Source organism: Bombyx mandarina, chromosome 07 (genome assembly GCF_030267445.1).
Source record: "Bombyx mandarina strain Sakado chromosome 07, ASM3026744v2".
NCBI lineage: Eukaryota > Metazoa > Arthropoda > Insecta > Lepidoptera > Bombycidae > Bombyx > Bombyx mandarina.
The window spans coordinates 4,106,535-4,131,448 of NC_143214.1; the positions used below are offsets into that span (position 1 = coordinate 4,106,535).

At 36.6% G+C, this 24,914-nt stretch overlaps 1 protein-coding gene and 1 non-coding gene across 6 annotated transcripts in view; both read right to left on the reverse strand.

The window, feature by feature from the left end:
- The window catches only part of trh (PAS domain-containing protein trachealess), a 258,744-nt gene that overhangs the window by 104,687 nt on the left and 129,143 nt on the right, over positions 1-24,914 (reverse strand). The gene's annotated exons all lie outside the window — the stretch shown is intronic.
- LOC114250176 (U4 spliceosomal RNA) lies at positions 23,763-23,902 on the reverse strand. The gene has a single exon (XR_003625044.2). It is a non-coding gene; the product is annotated as a U4 spliceosomal RNA (small nuclear RNA).

Genomic DNA, 24,914 nt, shown 5'->3' on the forward strand with positions numbered 1-24,914 from the left:
ATGGGTTAATTCACTAGTCGAGCCTTTCTTCGCAAAGCGACGGGTTCGACGAGGACGATTTTTATTTATTTATTTTTATTGCTTAGATGGATGGACGAGCTCACAGGCCACCTGCTGTTAAGTGGTTACTGGAGCCCACAGACATCTACAACGTAAATGCGCCACCCACCTCGAGATATAAGTTCTAAGGTCTCAGTATAGTTACAACGGCTACCCCACCCTTCAAACCGAAACGCATTACTGCTTCACGGCGGAAATACGCGGGGTGGTGGTACCTACCCGTGCGGACTCCCAAGAGGTCCTACCACCAGTGACCGGAACCTGTTAATTATTTTCACGTTTGTAGGGTGAAAGACAGAAGAAGAAGAAGAAGAAAATGAGCAGTAGCATTCTTTAAGTATTAGACTTGCATAATGCGAAAACACTTACCTACTAAATAAAATAAAAACGTCAATTTCGATACGAAACTCGTCCTTTTTCGTCAATCAACTTTTTTTTTCCGATGACGTAATGTCGCTTGTAAATTTTATGTATTCGCGCATAGTTTATTAGATACACTTGGAACTACATTCGTTTGTGGTTCTTCAAAGAAGATTTATCTCGTAATATAATCAATCGACGAATTGCATTAGTTGTAAATACACTGGTCACAAAAATTAAAGGATATTATAACAAAAACAATTCTAAGTTTTGAGTGATTTTCAACAGGTTGTTTGTTATTCGGCGAAGAAATAACGTAAAGCATCAAAAAAACAAAGATATTGTATAACCATGTGTCCAATTTTCATATCAGCCCATGAAAAGCTTTTATCATCTTCGATTACGGATTAATCATGAAAACAAACGAAAACTCAAAATTTTCCTAATTTTCGTTCGACTTAAAAAGTTATGAATTTATTTTTATTTTTATCATTCCGCATTTTCTCGCGACTGAACATATTAATTACCAAGCCCGTATCATCGAATGAACAACACGAAAATTTTCAACACCAAAAATATTCGAGCACAATAATTTATCGCTCAACAAACAGGATGTGAGGCTATAGTTACCGATCGCGTATTCTAGTCACGAACGTCAGTGACAACCCCCATTGCTAAGCTTATATTAAAAGTTCCTGCTTGTCTTTGACTGCGAGAAGATGGAATGATATCCTCATCCGATACAATGGTATTCCAAATTGGACAATGACCTGTCTGGTGCGAAATGGTATTTAATTAAAGTAGTAGAGCATTTTTTTGACGTGACAACGTTTTATAATTCGATGGAGCCGGCTGCACGCACGAAAAAACATGACTCATGCGGCGCTACCTCGCTCTGAGGCGTTTCATTTAAGGCTTGAAGTGCAAGCGAGAGCGCGCAACGAGCGACAAAGAGGCACAATCGGCCTCCGCGTTCGGCAGCGTTCGACATCTGTCTCTCTCCTACTTGAGTGAGCGATGCATCCGCCTGGACAGCTGCTATACAATAATACATTTACATGTTTTCGTCAAGTATGAAGTTCAATGAAAAGTGAATGTCGTGTCAATTGTTTATAGCAACGATAATTGAGATAATTGAAAAATGAAACCATTCCATCAGTATTTTTTTATGACGTTGTCACGTTCAACTATCGTCAGTAAACCGACTTTACAGACAACCGATACAGCCTAACTTTTGGTATGTAGTCACCGCGTGGACATACCTAATACTCGCTTGAAGAAGGATATGTCATAACGCGAGGGAAATACAGTGAAAGGGTGCTTATTCCAGAGCCGGATGGCACGTAGCGAAAAAGATTTCTATTCAGGATAAATGCGGAGATTCCTGATATTACGGATGAACTCTGCTTCGCTGGCGGGCTGTGCTATGATAAAAATGAGATGTGAAGGGATTGTCTCGAATAAATCCTTCGAGTGCTGACTGATTACTCAGCCAAATTTTTATTGTTAAATTATCTTTAGATGATTGCAACTAATTTAGTTATGTAATTCCTTTGAAAAGCAATCAAACTCACGACATGGACTGAACAGATTGCAGCTTTCAATTATATTAGCATTTACCTTAATATAATAATTAACGTGCCATAATCTATTAAAATTAATTTGCAATATAAGTCATAACTCAGTTTGTACATTCAACGTCAATGTAGAAATTGATTCATTTCAGAATTAGATAAATTTCGAAGTAACTTAGTTGTTCACACAAAATGCAATAGATAATTTTATTTTATGACTATCTGACCCGGCAGACTTCGTAGTGCCTCAATCGAGAAATAAAAGACCTAAGCTTTTGTATAAAATAAACTTAATACAAACAAAAGGGATCCATCTGACGGGGGCCATCAAAGGAAAAAAAAATTGTTATTTTTATTTAATTCCGAGCATTTTCATATTTATCTACCTTTTAAACCTTCTCTGAACATCCACAAATAATTCAAGACCGAAATTAGCCAAATCGGTCCAGCCATTCTCGAGTTTTAGCGAGACTAACGAACAGCAATTCATTTTTATATATATAGATTATCGTGATAGAATAAGTTGTAGATAACAATCAAATAAATAAAGGCATCAGAGAAAAAGTAAACACAGTAAACAGTTAAAAAAAGAACAAGTTGATGTACAGCAATATTATTACTGTAAAAAAAACTCCTAAATCTGGTTCTAATCAAAAACTTTACAGAATTTAAAAAAAATCGTTAACGTGCTGAATTTAATTTAATTTGATTAATTAATGTCATTTTTGAGCAGCCTATCAGTAATTGGGTAGTAATCTTGTCAGCAAGTGACTATCCAAAATACGATTCGTAAAAAATAGTACAGGAAATCCAGTGAATATTATTGTACACAAACAATTACATCTACCGGTATTTGCTTAGTGTCCACGGAAATATACATGGGCCCGCGTTCTTAAAGTCAGTTCAACAAACAACTCATGCGCTGTTAGCGCGTCAATCAAAGGAATTTTCCTATTGTTTCAATTCATTACCATTGGAATTGTTTTATTAAGCTTGTACGACGCGAATACGGTCATTGAGGAACCGATTTTAATTTTATATAAGGCGTTTGTTCGACCATTAACAATCGAAACGGAGGACGCGGCGATAATAACCTTAAGTTTTACATTTTAATAGCTCCGTGTTGAAATTAATGACGGTTTAATCGATTTTCGGCCTTGGGGTTGCGCGTCAAAGTTCTCACAACAATACGTCTTAGCGTGTTCGATATCACCTACTTCCAATTGCCTCATTCTAAATTCAAATCATTCACGTTTGTGAAATATTGAAGATGCATAAGTAACGATAACAATTTTACATATTTGTGAACATCAAATCTTATAAAGGTGATCTTAATTTTATCCCGGCTCATAACTGACCTCCATACATGACCTCTTAATTTAACTTAATTTTGATGGAAGAAATAATGTAGATGTTGCTTACGCACCAAAAGGAATCCTTTTAAAATACTAAATACAAACTTTTTACACTTCGTAAGCTTATTTTAACAGTATGGCAACCCCATTTTAAACAATTTGAGCAAGCGACTCTGAGTTAAGAAATGTTCTTTTTCCTAATTCGTACAAATTGCTACTTTCGAATTTAAAAAAAGATTACATTAACACCTCCCCTAAGTATTTCTACGTAACATTTTTCTCGCTACGTTGAATGCATTTTTCTTTTTTTTTCCGGCAAAGGGGCGTACATTTTTAAAGAACACTAGGAAACGTAATAACGCGAGGGTAATTTTTCAATTGGCCGCGTTAGCTCATGGACACCTTTGCCTTGGACGGTGTTATACAAGACATTTTTATTTTTCACATTAAGACTACGTGCTTTGAATAATAAATATTGCACTAAGATACTATCTTATCCTATGTTTGAACGTTAAATGTTTTCTCTTTTATTACAAATAGTAAAAAAATATATATAATAAGTTACTTGACTAAAAATATGGCCTATCTTGAGCCTCCACAGATAGGTACAACCATCTTACTAAATTTCTATGGTGTTCCCGAGCGCTATGACATGTCCTTCTTCAAACGAGGCTTGTGGAGAGTATTAAGCGGTAGGCAGCGGCTTGGCTCTGCCCCTGGCATTGCTGAAGTCCATGGGCGACGGTAACCACTCACCATCAGGTGGGCCGTATGCTCGTCTGCCTACAAGGGCAATAAAAAAAAAAAAAAAAAAAAAAAAAAAAAAACGTGTGATATCACACGTACTTCGATAGCCAATTAATACAAGACCCATAAGTTCCATTGCCTATTTTATGCCAAAATTAATCCTAATCCTGCTTGGCACCTACAGCATAAACCCGACCTCTCTCGGATAATTTGCATACAATTTTTCTTTAGCGTAACATTGTTTCGTTTCGGCAGTTTTTCGAATAATGTATTATAAGTAAGGGTTTTCTTTTCACTAACATTAGATCAGCACTAGTGTTACACCACACAGCGCCGCCGCCACCAGCGTGAGGACTTCGAGAACAGCAAAGTCATCAACTGACCTGGATACGATCACGAAAAGCCGAATCAATTTAGGTACCTTATTTTGTAGTTATATCTTATCTTGTAATTGAAGAACTGGACGGACGAACCGACGCTTCAACCCTTAGAGAGGTACTTATATAAGTAGTGGGAAGACCCTGATCTTTCAACCCACTTCCCCAACAACGCCCGCTTGAATTTTTTCTATAGTGTTAATCAATAAAATCCTGTTGACAACTTAGACGGGATTGCTTTTGCACAAGATATCGCATTGAGTACCTAATTGATGCATAGTTTTAACTCATTCATGCAAAATCACCAGTCAGTCTCCAATGAAGTTTCTCGCCTGTATAGAATTGATGTATGAGTGTTCGAAGATGTCTGGGCTGACTCTTTCAAAAGCTGTTGGCCTCGTCTATATCATCGCAGCTTGGTGGTAGGACCTCTTGTAAGTCCGCACGAGTAGGTACCACCACCCTGCCTATTTCTGCCGTGAGCAGTAATGCGTTTCGGTTTGAAGAGTGGGGCAGCCGTTGTTACTATACTTGAGACCTTAGAACTTATATCTCAAGGTGGGTGGCGCATTTACGTCGTAGATGTCTATGGGCTCCAGTAACCACTTAACATCAGATGGGCCGTGAGCTCGTCCACCAATCTAAGCAATACAAAAAATAATAGAAGATAAGATTTTGATTAACAACCGAACATGCAATCTGTTAGAGCAAGTAAGATCCTCAAAGAAATATCTCTGATCATTCATTTCGTATCTAATCAAATCGTGTACTAAATCCTGTTTTGTTCAAGTTGAAATTCAAAGTCCAAATAAATAATTTAAAAAAACTTAACCAACCTACTTTTTTCGGGATCTAGAAATAAATAAAACGTATTAAAGTTTCATCATAAATTATATTATCATATCACATAGCGTTTTATAGTATTGTATATTATCATCACTAGGTATAAACACTGTGCGTTTAAACATATGGATAAAATTGAATAGGTTAGATATAGTCCTGTCCAGGTGAAATTGGAAAGGCTTTCGGGACACCACTAATCCTTATTTCTAAAAAAAGAGGCAGCATTATAAACGCATCAAAATCACTAAAAACTCTATCACATTTAAAAAGTATAACTTAATAATAGTTTAAAAAAAGAATTCTTAAAAGTATCGTTTGTATTTAAAATTTATAAGGAACCCTACAGCGGTAGAGTACATGTTGATGACGTGTTGACAGGCGGCAAAAATGTTGCCGACCCACAGTTGCACACTTCGGCAACTCGAACACAGACTACAGACGGTGTAGAGTGGACACCAATTTTTTCTTTTACTTATTTATTTATGTTTGTTATTATTTATGATAAATCGATATTAAAACCTGGCGGTGGGCTACGTAGGCCATTTTCACGATATACATATTACTACTCTTAGTAATTTATGTATTTTGCTAATGTGTTAAGTCGATGAGTGTAAACCTATGGCAGTACCGCCATAGGTTTATGAGATATTCAATAGATGTCTGAATCTCACTTAAATTTTCAAAATAAGCTTGAATATTTGCAAATTCCGAACAACAATACTTGGACCATGGGTTTACAGAGCAAGTTCGGTGGAAGATCTTCCCTTCGTCGTTATTCTCAAGGACCCAAAAGACTGAAAGGGCTAGATCGCATTTGATGAAATTTACAAGAAATCTACAAACTTATCAACAGGTTTGGTAAAAATCGGATCAAAGTCAAATAAAAAATCAGCCAGCAATGCACCGGGATTTTTCTACATGTAGCCTAAACATGATTATTAGTAATGAAAGATTCTAGGTTAACAACTTAACCAAATAAGGCATTATGTGCTTGAACAAAAGGTTTATTAATGCATCGATGTTTTCAAGTTTTAGGACGTAAAAGTAGTTTAAAAACTAACCGGATTAAAAACTGTTTTTTTAATACGTTTTTAATGGAAAAAATTTTAGGCCATATAAAATTGTTGTATTGTCATCGGTTCAAGATTTGTGTGCGTATTTTTAAGTACATTAGAAGTTTTTGAAATATTACGTTCCAAAGTTTACTTATAAAAAATAGGAGGATGGATCAAAATAACTTATTAGTGCTATTTAAGAATAATATAAATTGTTTCACCTCTGCACTGTCTAGTAATTTTTAACTCTACATCCACCCCACAGTCGAAAATAACAAGAGCAATCTTGTGGGTGACTCGAAAAAGTTATTGAAAAAAAATTAAGGAACAAAAAAAATGTGCCTATTCTAAACATGACTTCTGCATTAATAGTGAAAGATTCTGTATTAGCTCATAAAAGGTATTAAAAACATATCCAGAATACCCAAATCAATTTAATTTTTCAAAGGACTGTTAGCTCGATGTGACCTGGGCTGAATAGGTAGTAAAAATAGTTAGAACTTAAGTAATATTTTCTTGTACAATATTTCACTAAGTGAGCGTCTTTACATGGTACACAGTCTGATTGAATATTTCTTTGATAATTGATAGTGAATGGATAGAGAACGATTGAGATGCATGTCCAATCCCTTCAAGTCATCGAGAGCTCCGCCACAATCCATTGTACCTCGTTCTAAAAACTTTACACCTTCGTCTATCAAGGTTTTATATGTGTTATAGCATGAAAGACGGATCCCAAAAATAGACTCAATTCTCATTGGAATAACAACTCAGTTTCCTTTAAATTGTAACCTATTTTTAAATGCAAAAGGTTCCTATTGCCTAGATGCCTATTTTCACTACACTACGTATTTTTATCGTACTTAATCGCTCAGCTATCTAGTCTTTGATGACTATCGGATACCAAACACACAGCAGCGGGAATATCACCTTCAATTTAGGGACCAGAGTAGGAAGTCCCAATTTTATTGCGTAACGGATATGCCATCCATCGAAACAGAACACATGGCAGCCTCAAGACCGGTGGTGGTACCTACCACTAAGTACCTACCGGTGAGGTCTTGTAGGTTGTATGATACAAGTTCTGTAATGCTGACATCTTTTGCTTGCCACTTATAGCATATAGAAAAGCTATTTTGGGATATTTATAAGGTTATTTAGTCCGATTAGTGTTATAAATGTATAGTGTAAGTTGATATACATAATAATATGTGCGTATTGTGTTGCTTTTGTTTTTTTGTAACTTAAATTTCTAAATTTCTTTTCTCTGTTCACTTTCTACATATATGTAAATAAATAAATATAATAATAATAAATATTTACTAACAATCACGCCACGTTAACTGGTCCCGTGATAAGTTCGTAAAGAACTTGTGTTACAGGTACCAGATAACGGAAATAAATGTAAGATTTTTATTATACACATACATATATTTAATATACATCCATAACCCTAGAAAAGACATTTATATTTATCATACAATATCTTGCCTTGGCGGGATTCGAACCCGCGACCCCCTTGTGTAGTGAACATGTCACTTACCACTACACCAGACGGCCGTATTTCGATGTAATTTTGATGGTGGAAACATGTTTGGTTATTGATTTAGCTATTTTTTTAAATATTATATGTTTGTACTGTTGGTTTCCCAAATAAATAAATAAGTCCGGACCCATATCAGAACCTACCACTACTGATTTAGTACCAATATTCTTGTAAAATTAAATAGCTATATCGTAACGGAATTCTCGCGAATAAGCGACATTATATAGTCAAATTTGAAAACGAAAAAACTTTAGTTTTTATTATCATAGAAAACTCACTTCAGAAATTATTATCTAACATTCGTTTGTCTATAATACAAATCCTAAAAACAATAGCACAGCGTGAATACCAGTGGCCATTGAATCAATAAATGACCAAACAAAACAATGAATGAACGGGAGTCGCAGTCTGTACTCAGTAGCCATTAGCTTAGAACAGCCTCATAGTCTGAACGCCTTTCGATTCACAACTGCAGACGAAACATCTTGATACTTGACGATTTTCCTTTTTTTTCCTACCTAAGCTGATAGCCTTGTGAGGCTATATCAGCGGAACCTTAACTAGTAGGGGAACTCTCGGGGCTCAAATCGAAGGTGTTGCTAACACGAACCCTAGCAAGAGCCGTGCTTCGCAGAATCTACCACCGGATCGGAAACGCGACCCACTGAGAAGATCCGGCGAGAAACTCAGTGGGCTACGATTTTCATATCGAGGGGTGAACGGCTATTTGGTTATTACGCGATATTTATCTTTGTAATTAAAGGTGCATTTTATTTGGTATTAGCATCAACAGTTCGATGTTTTTGATTGAACTTCAATTATGTTTACTCCATTCAAATAGCTGAAGAAGTTTTTTTGTTATAATTTTTTTTTCAAATTTTAAACTTTAAATGGCTCTCCTGTAAAGTTGCAAAAATGTGACTTAAACGAAATAGCCTTTTACCCCTCGATAACATGGAGAATAACAGAATTTACAATGAATTAAAGGTCTAGTTAAGAGATAAGTAAGATAGATAAGTAAGTAGATAAGTATGCATACCTTTATTTATTTATTTTCGGGCCGAGGGCCAAACCTCCTACGAGGTCCCCGCGCCTAGCGGGCGCACGGAGTATGTGGATTGTGGGACTTGACGATCTGTAAGGTGTTGGGAGCAGACCGCGGGCCCAAGGAATTTTAGGGCCCTACCCACTAAACGACTCCCCTTGCACTCTCTCACAACCAGGGTTCCCGCGGTCAACACTACAACCAGACTTGCGGCGCAACCTCTAGGAAAGTATGCATACCTAGAAATTAAGGATAGGTGTGATACTCTGTTATTTCATTTGTTTGATGATACTTTGTTTTAAATTTTGTGATTCTTTGTTATGGAATACTCAGCCAATCTAGTGTCGAGCGTGTTACGAAGTAAAAATGCATATTGTAATGTAGCCAAATAATGTTAACGCATCGTAGTAACTACTTAAATTACCTGTATTATTACCACAATAGTGTTTTTTTTATAAAAACATTATATGTATCCATGGTTTCTTTGTTTAAACGATAAATTGTGCTTTAGAACTCAATGGAAAAAAAAACAAGTTGATAAACCAATTGCTTTATCAATGAACAAAATAGTTTCTTGTAAAGTATCAAAATCAATAACACGTAGTATCAGAAGATCGTCTCAAATTCTAAAGTCACGTAGAGGCGCGGTCGACGTTGCACGTACACCAATCATCTGAATCGTGTCCGTGACCATACCGCTGTCCCTTTCGCACTAAGCGCCGACATATATCCGCTGTCTTGTTCGTAAGGACCGAATCCATCGGGAAATCCGAATGGTACGGTAAAGCAAAATTAGGTGCTTTGACACCGAATGTATAAGGCGTTGATGGATATTTCTTTGACGCTTCGGGAGTTTAGGGATCAAAGAACAAATATGAAAACTTTATGAAGAGTAGAAAATCTAATAAGCCCTGAAGCATATTTTTTTTATTGCTTAGATGGATGGACGAGCTCACAGCCCACCTGGTGTTGTTAAGTGGTCACTGGAGCCCATACACATCTACTACGTAAATACGCCACCCATCTTGAGATATAATTCTAACCTCTCAGTATAGTTACAACGACTGCCCCACCCTTCAAACCGAAACGCATTACTGCTTCACGGCAGAAAGAGGCGGGTTGGTGGTACCTACCCGTGCGGACTCACAAGAGGTCCTACCACCAGTCCGAGAAAATGTGCATATTATGTAAAATCGCTTCATTGGTTTCTGTGAAAACGTACAGTAATAATAGCTAGTAGCTGAACTGATATTTTCATATAAAAGTATACTAAAGTGAATCACGTCATACCGTCTGGACGGCGACATTGGAATTTTTTAGAATATTTATAATGTCGCGAGTATGACTGCATTTATTAAGGACTAGCGACCCGCCCTCGCTTCGCTTCGGAAACATTAAAACACACATGAAACAAACAAAAAAAATTTAAAAAAATTAAAAAAGTAGCCTATGTTCATCAGGGAAAATGTCGGCTTCTAATGGAAAAAGAATTTTTCAAATCGGTCCAGTAGTTTCGGAGCCTATTCGAAACAAACAAACAAACAAATCTTTCCTCTTTATAATATTAGTATAGATTAAAACTCAAGCATTGTACGAAAATTATTAAGTAAACTTACTTAAAACAGGTATGCACTCGATATAATTATGAATATATTTGCAATAAAGTGTAAATTTTTGTGACATCGTCATTTGTTTTAAATCAACTAATAAATGGGCCCAATACCTAACAAAAGGGGATAGGTAATGTTTTGTTTCAAGCAGTAGGTACATACTATAAGTTCAGTTAATAATTCTAAGTGTAATTTTGAATGTTATTTTAATGTCGACGCTTAAAAGGCAAAAGTGACTAAGCGGCAATGCGTGAACTTTACAGTAGACTAATTTTAAGTTGAAATTAATTTAAAATATACATGAGAAATACCTGAAAAAAAATCTATTTTAACGAATCTAGCCGTAGGATTGAAATGAATTTAATAGACGTAGAAATATATATTTTTTGCGCATCGAATATGGTTATTGCCTATTATTTATGTACAAATCAGTTATTGTCGCTTAGTCACGTTTGCCTTTCAAGCGTCGATATGAAAAAGAATGTGGTAAGAAAGAAATTCGTATTATCGCGAAATCAATTCTGACAGATGAAGTGAAATATTTCCGAGCAACTTCTTTTTCCTTTTTCTCCCTGAGCCGTGATATCCAATGCGAGAAAAAGATGAAGATATCAAAGACTGTATAAATATAAGAATCAGCCGTGCATGACTTTAACGGAATGGGGTAGAAGTGACGTCTGCGCGCGACGTAATTTTTGTTTTGCTATTTCATTATTATTATTTTTTATACAATAGCTTGTTTACGTTTTAAATTTGTTATTCCTTTAGTTTTTTTTATATAGAGGTGCTTCGATAAAGCGAATTATAATTTATCATTAAATTAAGAAGAGCGTCACAATTTTTTTTATTTTTTTTGTAGTAAATAAAACAGAAATGTAATTTTGTAAAAGAGGCGAAGAAAGAAGGATAAAGATAAATCTGAAAAAAAAGAAAAATAATAAACTTTGAATTCTTAGTTGGTAAATATTAAAGCGTATGAACTTAGATACGCTTATTGTTATTCACTATTCATTGACATATGACATTGTGGTCTTAACGCTTTTTTTTATTTTTTCTTATGTTTTTTTATACCCACCACCCTGCCTATTTCTGCCGTGAAGCAGTAATGAGTTTTCGCTTGAAGGGCGGGGCAACCGTTGTACTGTTAAAATGGAGACCTTACAACTCATGTCTCAAGGGTGGGCGGCATTTACGTTGTAGAATGTCTAAATGATCCTGGTTTGAGCCCCGAGAGCTCACTTACATATTATTAGGATTACCCTGACGTAGCCTCTCAAGCCTATAAGCTTAAGTAGAAAAAAAAAGCCCAGGAATATATACCAACATCGTTCCGATTCCCGCTACGCATCAGCTATAGGTACGTTCCTTTTTCAAGAGTGGGGATGCCGCTACACAATTGAGAATTCAATCGCATGTCTGCAGATCGCTTAGGGTATCTCTGATAGGATCATCATTATCCTGCCCTTCTCCCAGTCACCTGGGGTCGGCGCAACATGTTTTCTCCTTCCATACTCTTCTATCATATACCATTTTTTCGCTCACTCCCTACTTACACATATCGTCTTTCACAATCCATCCATTTCATGTTCTACCTCTTCCTCTATGTCCTTCCACATTCAAAGTTAACATTATCTCACCAACCTCATTTTCATTTCGTCTCATCACGTGTCCATACCATCCCAAACGCGCCTTTCTCAGCTTCACTGTCACAGGTGCCACTTTCAGACTTCCTCTAACATATTCATTGCGTATTCTATCTATTCTCCACACATCCATCATAACATTCTCATCTCTGCTGCATGCATAGGCCGCACCTAAGCCTAAGTAGTAAGTACCTTCTCCGACCTAAGCAACAGAAAGGAAATACATATACAAAACGTTAAAATATTCGGAACTTCAACGAATTTAACCCTAAGACGGACATAAGAGGCCACGTACGCCAATTTTTCTGGTCAAATGCACCGCGAGCGAGGCCTGTCGGTCCGTCCACGCGGTGAGCCTTCGCCGATCTATCAGCAGAGTTCGCGCGCAGAATTCCAAATCGAAATGTCCAATAGCCAGCGTCCCGTTTCAAACGGACATAAGATATCGCTATCGAAAATCAAAATTCGTACTAAACGCGATGACGTTACGGACGTTATTTCTGTTTTTGATTCCGGATTTAGCATACGAATCGCGTTCTATGAAATCAAACCTACTTACGTTGAGATACGGTCTGTTTTTTTGTATCTTGATATACGTAAGTACCATCAACCCGTTTATTGCAATTGTTTTAAGAATATAAACTATTTCCTGTTAAAGGTCTCTTTCGCCCATTGTGTTGATATCTCTCTGAACCGGCGATGATGTCACTCACGCTTTCAAGGGAATCATAAATTTTGTTTAACGTTAAATTATAAACTCACGCCAAATTTTGTATTGTTATTATGAACCATCACGGCGGGTGCTGAATTTAAAACAAGATTTTTACCACATCTCACCAAATTTATAAATTAACAAAATTTAACGTTCAATATTAAAATTCCTTGACATCAGCACGATGAAGTTGAAAGAACCATGAAATATAAATAAAGAAATCTTCAAAGATGTATAAAACCATAAATTTCCTTAACAACCCTTCGCTGCAGGTACAAATAATTTATTCAAATAAATCTCGCGAATTTCGTACAAGCAGGGTATAGGAGACCCGGGGGTCTCGTTTGCCTATTCTTTTAACTGCACCAAGGAGATGCCTTTTTTTCGACGAATTTTTAATGAAAATGCTAATATAAAGTGGGTGACGACGTTTTGAGTGACTACACTGTAAAGTTTCACAGCCTGTGTATATTTTCGGGCATTAAAAAACAATACGATTTAATGCCGAAAAAATCATACATTGTATGTAATTTAAACTTATTATATTTTATTTGTTACTGGTGGTAGGACCTCTTGTGAGTCCCTGCTGGAAAGGTACCACCACCCTGCCTATTTCTGCCTTGAGGCAGTAATGCGTTTCAGTTTGAAGGGTGGGGCAGCCGTTGTAACTATACTGAGATCTTAGAACTTATATCTCAAGGTGGGTGGCGCATTTACGTTGTAGATGTCCATGGGCTCCAGTAACCACTTTACACCAGGTGGGCTGTGAGCTCGTTTACCAACGTAAGCAAAAAAAAAAAAAAATTGTGTTTATTTGTTTGTGCGTCATCTATGTCTACGCATCCAATTGAGTTGATTTTTTTTTGTCGCAGTACTGTACAGGTAAGGACGTATTAATTTGTAGTTTTGCATGAGCACTACCATCGTCGCTTAATAAACGGTCGCAGTCAATACCGTCTTTACCATAAGGGCACACGGGGCCCGTGCCCAGGGCCCCCATTCTCAATGGGCCCCGAAAGACCGACAATTTCTCTCACACGCTTATTCTCAAAGCATTTTTTCGGGCACATTACACTTTTTTCACTAATCAGTAATCATATACTATGCCTATAATAGAATATTTTGCTCAACAGAAATCCCGAAAAAAATCGTTATCGAAATCGTAACCAAAAAACCAAGCAGCATTCTAATATCATTAATGACATATTACATAATACTGTATTTGATTACTTATAATAAATGGTCATACTCAGTAAAAAATGTTATTATAATTCGCTTTTTTTACTTTCCAAAAGGGCCTCAAATTCTTGTGTGCCCAAGGGCCCCATCCTAGTTTAAGACGTCCCTGGTCGCAGCGATAGTTTTATTAGGCACACCGAATCGACGACGATGGTGACGACATTGATGACGTCACACTGTTTAAAAACAACTTCGCTTCCTAAAGACATTGATCACAATAGTTAAAGCATCGGCTTTCTAACTGCATTGACATCTGATGTGTATTCGCTTGTAAGAACACCGTAGATTGATATATATTTATTAATATAATTATGTACGCACGCGTATTCGTGAACAACTACACTATAGCAACGAAAGAGCATCGTGTAATAAAATTTGATATAATATTTTCCGTGATCGGTCGTTATATAAATCTGGCCACTGGCAGAAAAAAAGTATAATTAAAAAAACTATTATTCACACTATCTAAGTTCGTAATCGGTATTATTTTTAATATCAGAAGGATGAACGTTTTTTTTTTTTCTAATCTTTTATAAATAACGTCAAAAATTTTACTTTGATTAATTAATTCATTCATTAAACTCGTTAATCAAGTTGTATACTAAAGTTTAGTTCACAATTCAAATGTAAATTAAATGTAATTAGATTTCGATGAAAAAACATATAAAAAAAAAGGAACAAAATTAATTACATTAAAAAAAATCGATCAACCGAAAAACGTTCTCAAATCAACTTACTAATGACAAAAACCATCAGCGCCAAAATAATATACAAGTTTTTTGTAAATCTAAAAGGGAAGCGCGCGACGCGAGTGCCGTAAATAAAAACGGACGAGATAAAATAGGCATTATCGCACTTATTTTAATTTCGTTGGGCATTAATCATAGCTCGGGTATGCCGTGCCCGAAGTATTTACGAGGGCGGGCACTTTTAATTCACTGTCGCATTTCGGGGGTTAAGTTCCGAATGACTTATGAATTTCTTGTTGTGCACTGTTTTAAAAATGACAACAATAATTTTGTTTTTCTACTATTATTTTTTATGAACATCTTTTTATTGGGTAGTAAAATTGGCTAGCGAATTCACAGCCATCTCCATATAAAGGGGTTACTGAAGCCTTTACGTGTGGCTGCCCTTGAAACTGTATATTGAAACAACAGCATTTATTTGCTGGTGGTAGGACATCTTGTGAGTCCGGACGGGCAGGTACCACCGCCTTGCCTTTTTCCGCCGTGAAGCAGTAATGCGTTTCGGTTTGAAAGGTAGGGCAGCCGTTGTAACTATACTAAGACCTTAGAACTTATATCTTAAAGTGGGTGGCGCATTTACGTTGTAGATGTCTATGGGTTCCAGTTACCACTTAACACCAGGCGGGCTGTGAGCTCGTCCAACCATACAAGCAATAAAAAATAAAAAAGGCAAGAAATGTTCAATGAGAGCTTAAATTATTAATATCCAAAGTCACTACATATTTTTTTATAGTGTAAGTTCTAGTATAATGTGAATAAGAAAGGAGCGATGATTTGATGCTTCACGAAATACAAGAATAATATGGATAAGACATTCTCTAGTTTTTATTCACAACTCGTGTTAGGATACTTACGGGTAAATACCATTTATCAATATTGTTTTATTCCTTCATTAACAGTTTCGTAAACAGATTTCAATAAAAAAAACATTATGAATATAACCATAGATTGTATTTGTGTAATTACAGTAAGAAAATGGTGTAGTTACATCAAGTTTTGTGTGCAACGAAAGGTAAATAAATTTAAGAAATAATTAAATATTTGAATTATCCATATCCATGTTACAACCGACTTCGTATTAGATGATCCGTAGGCGCCCGTTTTGTCAACAAGACATTACGGTGCGCGAGCGACGCAGTTTACGACGCTGTAAATCTGCCCGCAGCATTATGATCTAATGATAGCGGTTGTCAAAACCGACCAGGTACAAGGGTTGGTTCCCTGAAGGAGCCTCGTTAAAATTCTGACGGATGTCCTCGTCATTTTTTACCGAATGCGACAGACGATAGGCCGCCCGGCGATATAGCTTTTTTTTTAATGCAATACGTACGCCCGTGTACGAACTCACAGCTCATAGACAGCGCCTTGTCAAAAGCTTGAGATGTGAAGTCAAAACAGCATAGCTTAATTTTCATAATAACATCTACAACAACGTAAACACAACAAACCAGCGTGATCAAACCCTCATGTTGGAACAGAATTTAAAGACAAGTGATAACGCCGCGTTTTCCAGGCACGATAGCGCTTTAAAAAGTCGAGGGTTGCTTAGTATTAAATCTTCATTTTTATATCCTTCAAGTCAGTAGCTCATCCCAATGTTGGCTCCAAACACGGTCACTTTACACCCTGTATATGAGTAAACACACAAATTTTCTGAACCGTCCATTAACTGACCACAATCGTTAAAGACCCACGCGTGACAATCACGAGTACACCTACGCGACGCGTCATTATGATTGAAGTCTCAGATATGTACGATATATCAGCTCTAGATCTGTGTGAAGCCTACACAAAACGACCTATGTGTAGGATGTGGATAGTTGGATGAACCAAATTATTTCTATTTGTTTTCCGTTGTAATTTATATTTATCAGTGGCTGAGTCCCGCGATGTTTCCCGTGGTTATTGTCGTACCGCGAGTGACGCCGCGGGGCGAAGTTAGTCTGAAAAAAAGAAGCCTAAGTTACTCCTTATATCATCAGCTACCTGTCAGTGAAAGTCTCGTCAAAATCGATCTAGCCGTTCCAGAGATTAGCCGGAACAAACAGACAATTTAATAAATATATTTTGGTAAATGTGCTGTGGTATACAAAGTATACATACTTACGCATTTAAACGCAGTAAAAAGTGGTTATTTTATTGTTGCAAACAGACACTCTAATTTTATTTATTTATAAGTAAATAGAAACGTCACAAATGGAGTCATAGTAAAACTATTGACTATTGCCCACTGAGTTTCTCGCCGGATTTTCTCAGTGGGTCGCGTTTCCGATCCGGTGGTAGATTCTGCGAAGCACTGCTCTTGCTAGGGCCAGTGTTAGCAACACTCCGATTTGAACCCCGAGAGCTCACCTACATGTAAGGGTGAAGCTGAAATAGCCTCTCAAGGCTATCACCATAGCAGGAAACAAAAATTGACTATTGAAGTGGACATAGCTTTAAGAGAAACCAGTTGTTTTTCGTGAAGATAGATCATGTTTTGGGACAGCAATGATGACCGTCTTTCAAATAGAAACACATGACTATTTCATGGTACTTACTTAGGCTAATTTAGAACTCGTTAATCAATTATATTTACAAATTCATTAATTGTAGGTGCAGGGAAATTTGTTGGTTCACACGACGCACACATCGGCGGTTTGACGCACACAGACCTCCAGCAACCCTTCGAACGCCTACTCGGAAATTTAGTAAGCAGATACTTTTATTTAAGATCCACATCTGAGATATTTCTTTGAAGTAGCAAACTTTGGAGTTAAAAATTGAATATTAATAGCAAAATTAAACTCCCGTGCGTCCTCTCCACAGTCTTTTATTACTTTATTAAAAGGGCTCTTCTCGTTAATGCGATATAAACAAATCGTTGTATGGTTTTATATGTTCCGGGAACGGTTACAGTGTTAAAAAACGGTAGCGTTTTAATAGCTTAATCGTCTCGTGTTTGTTTTGTGTTATTTATTAATATTCGTTCTGTTGTACGCTGTAAATGTCCTTTTCGATTTTATGCGAGACATATTTTTGGAATTTTTATCGTTACGTTTTGTTTATAGGCACAGAAAGTATTATTTATATCTTTTTTTTGGTGTTTTTTTTTTGCGCACTCAAGCTGACGACACTTTTTAGATTATTAATCTTTTCATTATTCATGTCGCTGTTCCGAAACAAATATATGTCATTTTATTGTTAAGTTGTTGAATAAATTCACTGGTTCCGAACTATAACATTCAGAAACCCAAATGTCTTTGATAAAGATATAGACCGATATTTGCAACCGAGAAACGGGATGGAAATGCTACCTTTTTTTAATACGCTTTTATTAGCTTCAGACGTATGTATGTGTTAGTATGTAACGGTATCTTTGAACAAGATTTTGACCCCCTTCAAAACGTCGGATTAACTCGAAATTTGGTATACTTATTAAGGACCGATGACAATTCAACATTTAAAAAAAATTTAAAATAGAAAATTGGAAAAATTGCAATTCAACTAAAAAATGAAAAATAAATAATAGTTTTAAAAAACCAACAAAATACGCTTTTATAGAAAATCCAACTAAAAAATAGAAAATAAATTTTAATAAATTTGAATTAAAAATAGTGTAAGAAAAAAATATTTTACTGTAAAAAAAATCGTGTAATAACAAAGTCGAGATTAACTTTTTTTTTAAAGAATTTTATGACCTGGTTACTAAGACCTTTAAGTCATGTCTTATTTTAATTTATATATTTTTTTTATGAAAAATGATAATATGGAGTGAAATGAATTGAAAGAAGGTGATTAATTTGGAAAATTAATCAACTGAGATGATATTAAATGAAATGATATGGGTTGAAATATAATCTTAGTAAAATGGTGGTCATTTACTCAAATTTTTTCAGTGGACTTTTTGGAGGATCCCGAGAAGTTACGTCCAGTGGCTTTGGTTCATTGTGCACTTTCACAGATATTAAACAGTTAATAAACCACCGTTACTACACATTTAAACCTGAAGAAATACTAAATAGACAAAATAAAACAAATCACACAACTTCACTCCTCGCGTTCCCGCCAAAAAGTCCAATCGATATTAAGCCCTAAAAGAAATTTCAATTATAGTTATACAGGTGTTTCGCACGAAAGGACTATCTACAGAACCCAATTCGATTTAGAGCCCAAACAAACAATGAATCACTTAAAATCCAAACAAATTATCAACAACAAAAAAGTTCATGCCACAAGATTTATTAATTTACTTCTTTATAATAGTTTTGAGTTCGTCCTTCGTATATTTTCGCTCGGATTGAGTCATATATTATCCGCAAATAGCTTTTAGATACAATCAAAAGTGTTACATTTGAGTTATTGTATTGTGTTTTTTGTTTTCTTGTGAAATGTATTTTTTTCGTTGTAGCATTCTTTAATACGATTAATTTTATGATTTTTATATCATAAACTAGCTTTTGCCCGCGACTTCGTCCGCGTCGAATAGTTCAGAAATTATGCTTAATTTTAGAACAAATTTGGTTAGCATAAAAAACGTTATAGTGGGCCAACCTTAACATAGACATAATATACTGTCGCGGACTTTTTTTTAGATCTTTTAAAGAGAAATAATTCTGTCCTACATTATTTTAGCGAAACTTTAAGCGTTTCTGCAGCGCACGCAGCGGAAGCTCTCAAAAGGGAAAAAACCCGATTTTGGAACATTCTTTATTAGTGCTCCGCTTGTGTTGGTCTTAGCGTGATGTTATATAGCCTATAGCCTTCCTCAATAAATGAGCTATCTAACAATGAAAGAATCGAACCAGTAGTTCCTGAGATTAGCGCGTTCAAACAAACAAATTCTTCGGCTTTATAATAGTAAGTATAGATAAACACTTTTTGTTAGCGTTGAAGGCTTCTCAGCCTAGTTGACGTCGCTAGTGGACATCAACAATATCGGGAACCTTGTTTTCTGCCTACCGAGGAATCCTTCGTTTTATAGATGATCCCGGCACTAATGGTAGGTAGTGTGATGGTAATAAGATTATGATTGTGACATTAGAAACAATAGCTCAGAGTTCTACTCACGCCGGTTGTTTTCGACTTAGAATAGCACCACCACCTCTCCAAGTGGTTGTTGTAAAATCCGACTAAGGGGTCCACGAATAATGGACAGCAGTGACCTCTGAGCATTATACGCTATCGTATTTACTGTTAGCAGAGGTTATTGGTTATTGGGTTATTGGTTATTGACTAGGTTGGGATAAAATCATAGGTAACAAACAACATTCTGATAATTTGTGCCGCGTAGCAGTCTTGCATTCAGGTTTTAAAGTCGGGAGAGTCGATTTGCAATTAGTTGAAGCTTTGACCTCATATCTCAATGTGGGATTCATGTTGTGATGTCTATGGACCGAGCTCGGTCAACTTTCTATGACATAAAAGTCTGCCAGTCCAAAAGCCACTTCTTACCACTTTTATTGACGAAATATCCTACTAATATTATAAATGCTAAAGTTTGTAAGGATGTATGTTTGTTACTGGTGGTAGGACATCTTGTGAGTCCGCGCGGGTAGGTACCACCACCCTGTCTATTTCTGCCGTGAAGCAGTAATGCGTTTCGGTTTGAAGGGTGGGGCAGCCGTTGTAACTATACTTGAGACCTTAGAACTTATATCTCAAAGTGGGTGGCGCATTTACGTTGTAGATGTCAATGGGCTCCAGTAACCACTTAACACCAGGTGGGCTGTGAGCTCGTCCACCCATCTAAGCAATAAAAAAAATATTATTCTTTCACGCAAAAACTACTGAATGGATTTTAATGAAACTTTACAATGATATAGCTGACACATCAGAATACCACATAGGCTATAATTTATAAAGATATAGTGTGAAGTACCAAAAATATAACGATAAGTGTCAAGTAAGTACGAAAAAATTCTGACATCTCATTTTCATAATCAATAATAAATTAAAGTTCCGGAAGTGAAACGAAGGCGGGTTGCTGATATAAAATAAAGCTGTTTATCAGTTTTCAAAGTAGAAGGAGCTTTGCATCAACGCGCTAATTGTAACCACAGTTCTAATTTAAATCGAGTTTAAAATTAAAATAATAATGTTTTATGAAAAATATTTGACAAGGACATTTAATAACCCGTTGAACTGTAAATTTGCTCAGTATAATGGCCGAAGCCCGAACGGTTAGGGTCCCTTGTCGTCTTTAATGTCCACAGTGAGAATCATTTTTCACTGGCGAGACTTAATTTCTTACTAGTCGTTTGTCATCCAACCCTAGAGTCCCCGGAGTCTGGTTGATAAAGGAAGCAACTGAAAATTTGCAAGTTTATTTTTTATTATTGTACAACGAACTCATGATCTGTGTGCTTACCGCGAGTTTTAGTTCCTTTATTTAATTTTAATTTTATATTAGTAGTTGACAATTTTAATTTTAGTAAGTTTAATTCAATTTCATTTAACCTACCTTGTTGGCTCACAATATACTCGATATCAGTCAATGCCGGTTGACGGTTGGACTGCGCTGCTATTAGACTCTGAGAATGTTGTTGAATCTTTATTTCACAAAATTCCCATGTCACCTAGAATGCTATCTATGCGAATATTTCGGGTTACCCTACTATAGGCCAGCTTAAATAAATCTTTGCTGCGTGATATATTAAATATTGGCTTATTGTGATTTTTTTTATTGCTTAGACGGGTAGAAGAGCTCACAGCCCACCTGGTGTCAAGTGGTTACAGAAGCCCATGGACCTTTATAACCCAAATGCCACCCCCCACATTAAGACATGAGTTCTAAGTTCAGATTTTACAGTCTAACGTCTACTCCTCCCTTCAAACGCATTACTGCTTCACGGCAGAAATGGATAGAGTATTATTACCTACTCGTGTGGGCTTACAAGACGTCTTACTGCCGCTAAAAATAAAATAAAGTTAATTGTTAAAACACATATAATTTTAAGTAAGTACCCACCTGCACGAAAAAGATACGACGTAAAAAAAAATTAATTCCTAATTTTTTATTGATCTAAATGCAATGAAAGGTAATTAAACAATAATTTATTTTAAAGAATATACGATTTCCAAAAACGAGATTTATTTAAGCTTATTTAAGCAAATTTAATTTTAGAATAAAAAAGAAAAAACCCTCTTTTCAGACGTTATTTGTGCCGCGAAATTGCCTGTACCACTTTATTCGTTTCGGCCGCAGAGGTCGCGTCTTGTCCGTGCTCAGAATCACGTGCATCACAATTTGTTAAGGGACAAAATAAATGCAGACACCGACTCTGTTCGCTGGCCCAAGTTTAACTCCGCCCTATTTAGGAAATATCCAGGATTCTTAAATTAAGTCGTCGTGGCCTAAAGTATAAGACGTCCGGTGCATTCGTATGTAGCGATACACCAATTTTTCTAATGAAATACGTACTCAATAAATGTTCACGATTGACTTCCACGGTGAAGGAATAACATCGTGTAATAAAAATGAAACCCGCAAAATTATAATTTGCGTAATCACTGGTGGTAGGACCTCTTGGGAGTCCGCACGGGTAGGTACCACCACCCTGCCTATTTCCGCCGTGAAGCAATAATGCGTTTCGGTTCGAAGGGTGGGGTAGCCGTTGTAACTATACTGAGACCTTAGAACTTATATCTCGAGGTGGGTGGCGCATTTACGTTGTAGATGTCTATGGGCTCCAGTAACAACTTAACACAAGGTGGGCTGTGAGCTCGTCCATCCATCTAAGCAATAAAAAAAAAAACTTGCGAACACGATCAAGTTCTAATTCTATTAGTTTCCGCGTGACTTTACGTCATCAATGTTCGCCCGAAATATGTCTTGTCGAATCCCCGGATCCCCTTTCGGTGCTTTTAGGCTATTCAGGCATCGGTCACCGTCTTCGTCGAACTCGTCGACGTAGAGTTCGACGAGCGAACTGACCCTCAGACACAGCCTACTGAGTTTCTCGCCGGATCTTCTCAGTGGGTCGCGTTTCCGATCCGGTGCTAGATTCTGCGAAACACTGCTCTTGCTAGGGCCAGTGTTAGCAACACTTCCGATCTGAGCCCCGTGAGCTGACCAAAACATTAGGGTGAATCTGAAATAGCCTTTCAAGGCCATCAGCACAGCGAAAAAAGTGTAATTCTCTTTGTGTTCCCTTGCGGATTAGATTGCTTTGCACGTTCCGTGCTTACGTGATTTTGTACAGTAAATTTTATTAAACTGATAAACAATAGAGCACTTAAATCATAGGTATCATTGAATATGGACAATGGCAATGCAAGGTTTTGTGTAATATTAGCGCAATTTTCATTAAAATGCAGATTGGATAGGACTCACTCAGCGAATGTCCACGAAAAAAGGTCTCACTAATTATGTTTCCCCTACCTCTGTTCGAACCGTAACATGTGTTTTATTATCGTATATTTTTGGTCCGCACTCGTCCTATCAATGGTGCGACAAATTGTCGATTACCCGTCATTACACACGATTCAGTTCCGAGCGACACATAATTATCATAGAAAGCGCCGTTGGCTTTTCGCCACGGAAAAATGTATAGGGGACAGCGGACTTCTAAATAGTATTGGGTACATTAAAATGAAGCTTCATGAACTCAAAAGATTATCAATTTAATGGAAATGAAATTACTAAATACAGTCTTTATTGGAGACAAGCCAGTTCTGGAAGGAATACCAATCCTTGTTAACGAAGTGTGATATGAAAAAGGGGTCGTGTATATTGTTAAAAAACCCTGTAATAGGATGAATAATTGAATTACATTATAGGAATGTGAAAAGAAGCATTCAATTATTTAAGCCCCATTTCTCAGCTCAGATGTTTTTGTCCGCCTAATGTTTCGAACGTTATATGTAGGCGTTAACGGCCTTCCAAAAATTGCCATAGCGGACGGTTTTTCACGTCCACAAGGCGGGGTATTGGTAAAGTTTTCAACTAGCAATAATCGCACCTCGGATAAACCTCATTGGTTACGATATTGCCTCTGCGCAAAGTTGTTATTCAAAGATTGTTTGAGAGATATCAATTTTTTTGGATGACATCTCACTAGCGCGAGTCAGCATTAAGTGCCAACGCCATCTATTGATGCTTAAGTTAAACCGAAGTTGCAAGTTTGAGCAGACAAAAACGAGTGACGCATTGCTTACTGCACGAGATTGCGCCAAACAAGTTTAAATATTCAAAAGGAGAAACGATGCAAATATACGCGGGCAACAATGCGATTGGCCGAGAATTCGCGGCCGAATTTCTCCGAACGTTTCAAATTTCGAATTGTAACGCGATCACGGACGCGTACCGTTACTGCACATTTCAAAAATAGTACACACCGGCCATATTGAGCGGTCGGACGGTAGCGAGTCATGATTCGCTTATTAATCAGTCTATTTATTTTATATTGCATATAAAATATTCAGTGTGCGCGCCATTGACGCGGACATTCCACACCGAAATAACTATAAAAGTAATGCATCAGTCCAAAGCTTTTTTTTTTTTTATTACCGCCTAATTCCTGGAAAGTAACGAACAAAAATATTCATGATTTTAGCAAACAATGGACCGAGGAGAAAATTAGGCTTAGGACATACACAGCACACTAATTTGATCAACAGGGTATTCGTCGAATAAAATTTCGGACAATACTTGGAACATACAAAGATAAAAATCTTTGAACTTAATTTACAAACAAAATAGTTTCTAACACAAGCCTCTGATAAGACTAGAATAATTTTTATAGTAAGTTAATGCAAACAAACAAGTTCATATTTAGCCACTTTATACGAACGTTTATCAAAAGTCCCTTCCAGAGCGGATATTATGCGTCCAACGCACGTTGAACCCTCACTTTAAAGCAAATCCCAGTTTCTTAGTAGCATGCGTATAGGAACTAGGGGAGGTGGGTCCATAATAGTTTGGCCGGGCTGTGAACCGATCATTTGTCATGTCAGATTTTTGCGATACGCCGTCACACGGAGTGATGGACACGGATTTGTGTAATACGAACTATGAAT